Source organism: Hypanus sabinus, unplaced genomic scaffold (genome assembly GCF_030144855.1).
Source record: "Hypanus sabinus isolate sHypSab1 unplaced genomic scaffold, sHypSab1.hap1 scaffold_2257, whole genome shotgun sequence".
Lineage (NCBI taxonomy): Eukaryota > Metazoa > Chordata > Chondrichthyes > Myliobatiformes > Dasyatidae > Hypanus > Hypanus sabinus.
Genome location: NW_026780370.1, coordinates 1 through 5000, shown reverse-complemented (window position 1 = coordinate 5000; position 5000 = coordinate 1).

Below are 5000 nucleotides of genomic sequence, written 5' to 3'. Positions count from 1 at the left end.
GGGTTAGGGTTAGGGTTAGGGTTGGGGCTAGGGTTAGGGTTAGGGTCAGGGTCGGGGCTAGGGTTAGGGTTAGGGTTGGGGTTAGCTTTAGGGTTAGGGCTGGGGTTAGGGTTAGGGTTGGGGTTAGGGTTAGGGTTGGGGCTAGGGTCAGGGCTAGGGCTAGGATATGGGTTGGGGCTTGGGCTGGGGCTAGGGCTCGTGCTATGGCCAGGGTTAGTTTTAAGGTTTGGGTTGTGCTCCTGGCAGGTCCGCACGCGTCATACCTCGGCTGGCTTGCCGCGAGGGGACGTCTTCCGAGGGTCGTGCCGGCCGAGGGGCGGCTCCTCCGTCGGGACTACAGGAGGTCGCACCGCCCATCGCAGTCCTCGGCAGACGTCGAAATTATTCCAAGTCCCGCCGCATTAGGGTTGGTTAACGACTTGTCCCGGCCGGGCTGGTTAACGACTTGTCTCGCCGACGTTGGTTAACGACTTGTCCCGGCCGGGCTGGTTAACGACTTGTCCCGGCCGGGCTGGTTAACGACTTGTCTCGCCGACGTTGGTTAACGATTTGCCAGGGCCCGGTCGGGCAACCCGATTGCCCGCCCGGGGATTGGGTTCGGGCTAGGGTTAGGGTTAGGGTTAGGGTTAGGGTTAGGGTTAGGGTTAGGGTTAGGGTTAGGGTTAGGGTCAGGGTTAGGGTTAGGGTCGGGGTTGGGGTTAGGGCTCGGGTTAGGGCGGGGGTTAGGCTTAGAGCTGGGGTTAGGATTAGGGTTAGCGTTAGGGTTAGGGCTGGGGTTAGGGTTAGCGTTAGGGTTGGGGCTAGGGTCAGGGCTAGGGCTAGGATATGGGTTGGGGCTTGGGCTGGGGCTAGGGTTAGGGTTAGGGTTAGGGTTGGGGTTGGGGTTAGGGTTAGGGTTAGCGTTCGGGTTGGGGCTAGGGCTCGGGTGAGGGCGGGGGTTAGCTTTAGGGTTAGGGCTGGGGTTAGGGCTAGGGTTGGGGTTGGTGTTAGGGTTAGGGTTAGCGTTCGGGTTGGGGCTAGGGCTCGGGTTAGGGCGGGGGTTAGCTTTAGGGTTAGGGCTGGGGTTAGGGCTAGGGTTGGGTCTAGGGTCAGGGCTAGGCCTAGGATATGGGTTGGGGCTTGGGCTGGGGCTAGGGCTCGTGCTATAGCCAGGGTTAGTTTTAAGGTTAGGGTTAGGGTTAGGGTTAGGGTTAGGGTTAGGGTTAGGGTTAGGGTTAGGGTTAGGGTTTAGGGTTAGGGTTAGGGTTAGGGTTAGGGTTAGGGTTAGGGTTAGGGTTAGGGTTAGGGTTAGGGTTAGGGTTAGGGTTAGGGTTAGGGTTAGGGTTAGGGTTAGGGTTAGGGTTAGGGTTAGGGTTAGGGTTAGGGTTAGGGTTAGGGTTAGGGTTAGGGTTAGGGTTAGGGTTAGGGTTAGGGTTAGGGCTGGGGTTAGGGTTAGCGTTAGGGTTGGGGCTAGGGTCAGGGCTAGGGCTAGGATATGGGTTGGGGCTTGGGCTGGGGCTAGGGTTAGGGTTAGGGTTAGGGTTGGGGTTGGGGTTAGGGTTAGGGTTAGCGTTCGGGTTGGGGCTAGGGCTCGGGTGAGGGCTAGGATATGGGTTGGGGCTTGGGCTGGGGCTAGGGTTAGGGTTAGGGTTAGGGTTGGGGTTAGGGTTAGGGTTAGCGTTCGGGTTGGGGCTAGGGCTCGGGTGAGGGCGGGGGTTAGCTTTAGGGTTAGGGCTGGGGTTAGGGCTAGGGTTGGGGTTGGTGTTAGGGTTAGGGTTAGCGTTCGGGTTGGGGCTAGGGCTCGGGTTAGGGCGGGGGTTAGCTTTAGGGTTAGGGCTGGGGTTAGGGCTAGGGTTAGGGTTCGGGCTAGGGTCAGGGCTAGGGCTAGGATATGGGTTGGGGCTTGGACTGGGGCTAGGGTTAGGGTTAGGGTTAGGGTTGGGGTTGGGGTTAGGGTTAGGGTTAGCGTTCGGGTTGGGGCTAGGGCTCGGGTGAGGGCGGGGGTTAGCTTTAGGGTTAGGGCTGGGGTTAGGGCTAGGGTTGGGGTTGGGGTTAGGGTTAGGTTTAGCGTTCGGGTTGGGGCTAGGGCTCGGGTTAGGGCGGGGGTTAGCTTTAGGGTTAGGGCTGGGGTTAGGGCTAGGGTTGGGGCTAGGGTCAGGGCTAGGCCTAGGATATGGGTTGGGGCTTGGGCTGGGGCTAGGGCTCGTGCTATGGCCAGGGTTAGTTTTAAGGTTTGGGTTGTGCTCCTGGCAGGTCCGCACGCGTCATACCTCGGCGGGTGGCCGCGAGGGGACGTCTTCGGAGGGCCGTGCCGGCCGAGGGGCGGCTCCTCCGTCGGGACTACAGGAGGTCGCACCGCCCATCGCAGTCCTCGGCAGACGTCGGAATTATTCCAAGTCCCGCCGCATTAGGGTTGGTTAACGACTTGTCCCGGCCGGGCTGGTTAACGATTTGTCTCGCCGGCGTTGGTTAACGATTTGTCTCGCCGACGTTGGTTAACGATTTGCCAGGGCCCGGTCGGGCAAACCGATTGCCCGCCCGGGGATTGGGTTCGGGCCAGGTTTAGGGTTAGGGTTAGGGCCAGGGCTAGGGTTAGGGCTGGGGTTAGGTCTAGGGTTAGGGTTAGGTTCAGGGTTAGGGCTGGGGTTAGGTTTAGGGTTAGGGCGGGGGTTAGGGTTAGCGTTAGGGTTAGGGCCTGGGTTAGGGTTACGGCTGGGGTTAGGGTTAGGGTTAGGGCTAGGGCTAGGATATGGGTTAGGGCTTGGGCTGGGGCTAGGGCTCCTGTTATGGCGCTCGGCCAAAACTACGGCTTCCGCCGAATTCAAAACCTACAAGGTCCCGCGGCGGGGAGCAGCCGGGGGACGTGTTGGGAGCGACGTTCGGACCGAGGGGCGGCACTTTCGGAGGGTGGACCGGAGGTCGGTTAACCAATCGTCACGAGCCGGGGAACGGAAGAACTGTTCGCGCCGGGCTGCTGCCTAAGTCTTTGTCCTGTTCTGCCCGTCAGCACCGGACCCGATCGGTTACCGCAGAGCCGGCTCGGGACTGGTTAACGACTTGTCCCGGCCGGGCCGGTTAACCATTTCTCTCGCCGACGTCGGTTAACGATTTGCCTGAGCCCGGTCGGTTAACCAATTGTCACGAGCCGGCGAACGGAAGAACTGTCCGCGCCGGGCCGCTGCCTAAGTCTCTGTCCTGTTCTGCATGTCAGCACCGGACCCGGTCGGTTACCGCAGTGCCGGCTGGGGTCTGGTTAACGACTTGTCCCGGCCGGGCCGGTTAACCATTTGTCACGCCGAAGTTGGTTAACGACTTGTCCCGGCCGAGCCGGTTAACCATTTGTCTCGCCGACGTCGGTTAACGATTTGTCCCAGCCGGGCCGGTTAACCAATTGTCACGAGCCGGCGCGAACGGAAGAACTGTCCGCGCCGGGCCGCTGCCTAAGTCTTTGTCCTGTTCTGCATGTCAGCACCGGTCCCGGTCGGTCACCGCAGTGCCGGCTCGGGTCTGGTTAACGACTTGTCCCGGCCGGGCCGGTTAACCATTTGTCTCGCCGAAGTCGGTTAACGATTTGCCTGAGCCCGGTCGGTTAACCAATTGTCACGAGCCGGCGAACGGAAGAACTGTCCGCGCCGGGCCGCTGCCTAAGTCTCTGTCCTGTTCTGCATGTCAGCACCGGACCCGGTCGGTTACCGCAGTGCCGGCTGGGGTCTGGTTAACGACTTGTCCCGGCCGGGCCGGTTAACCATTTGTCACGCCGAAGTTGGTTAACGACTTGTCCCGGCCGAGCCGGTTAACCATTTGTCTCGCCGAAGTCGGTTAACGACTTGTCCCGGCCGAGCCGGTTAACCATTTGTCTCGCCGACGTCGGTTAACGATTTGCCTGAGCCCGGTCGGTTAACCAATTGTCACCGAGCCGGCGAACGGAAGAACTGTCCGCGCCGGGCCGCTGCCCAAGTCTTTGTCCTGTTCTGCATGTCAGCACCGGACCCGGTCGGTTACCGCAGTGCCTGCTGGGGTCTGGTTAACGACTTGTCCCGGCCGGGCCGGTTAACCATTTGTCACGCCGAAGTTGGTTAACGACTTGTCCCGGCCGAGCCGGTTAACCATTTGTCTCGCCGACGTCGGTTAACGATTTGCCTGAGCCCGGTCGGTTAACCAATTGTCACCGAGCCGGCGAACGGAAGAACTGTCCGCGCCGGGCCGCTGCCCAAGTCTTTGTCCTGTTCTGCATGTCAGCACCGGACCCGGTCGGTTACCGCAGTGCCTGCTGGGGTCTGGTTAACGACTTGTCCCGGCCGCTGGTTAACGACTTGTCCCGGCCGGGCCGGTTAACCATTTGTCACGCCGAAGTTGGTTAACGACTTGTCCCGGTCGGGCCGGTTAACGATCTGCCAGGGCCCGGTCGGGAACTCGATTGCCCGCCCGGGGACTGTTGTCTTGCTCCACCGCACGGCCGGGGGGGTCGGTCGGCACGGCTAACGAGCCGTCCGAGAACTGCCGGTTAACCAGTTGCCCGGTGGCAATTCGTTAACTGAGTCCGCTCCGGAAGTCTGGATGCGGGTCGGATTTGAGGGTCGTAGCCGGGCAGGAGATCCAGAGGCTCGGCAGCCGGGGTCAGATACGGCCGCCCCTTTGACACATGCAATTTCTGTACGGGGGCATTGGCGGGGTTTCCGGAGATTTACGGGGAGGCGTTTTTCTCGACCACTTAGGAGTGGTCGACGGGCGTTACGGGCCTCCCCACTTCGTTAACCCGGGCCGCGCGGCGGTATTTCCGCACGCTTCCCAAGGTCGCCCGTATGGATTTTCGGACGAATTCCCAATGGCGGAAGTCAGTCAGCGGGACGTATCCGCAGGCCCAAGCCGACCGAGGGGCAGCATATACGGGCTGACTACCGGTGCTCGGGCCGCCGAATCGAAACCTTGCCCGAATGATTTTCTGACAAAGTCCCGCGGCGGGGAGACGCGAGGGGACGAATTCGGAGGGTCGTGCCGGCCGAGGGGCGGCATTTTCGGTG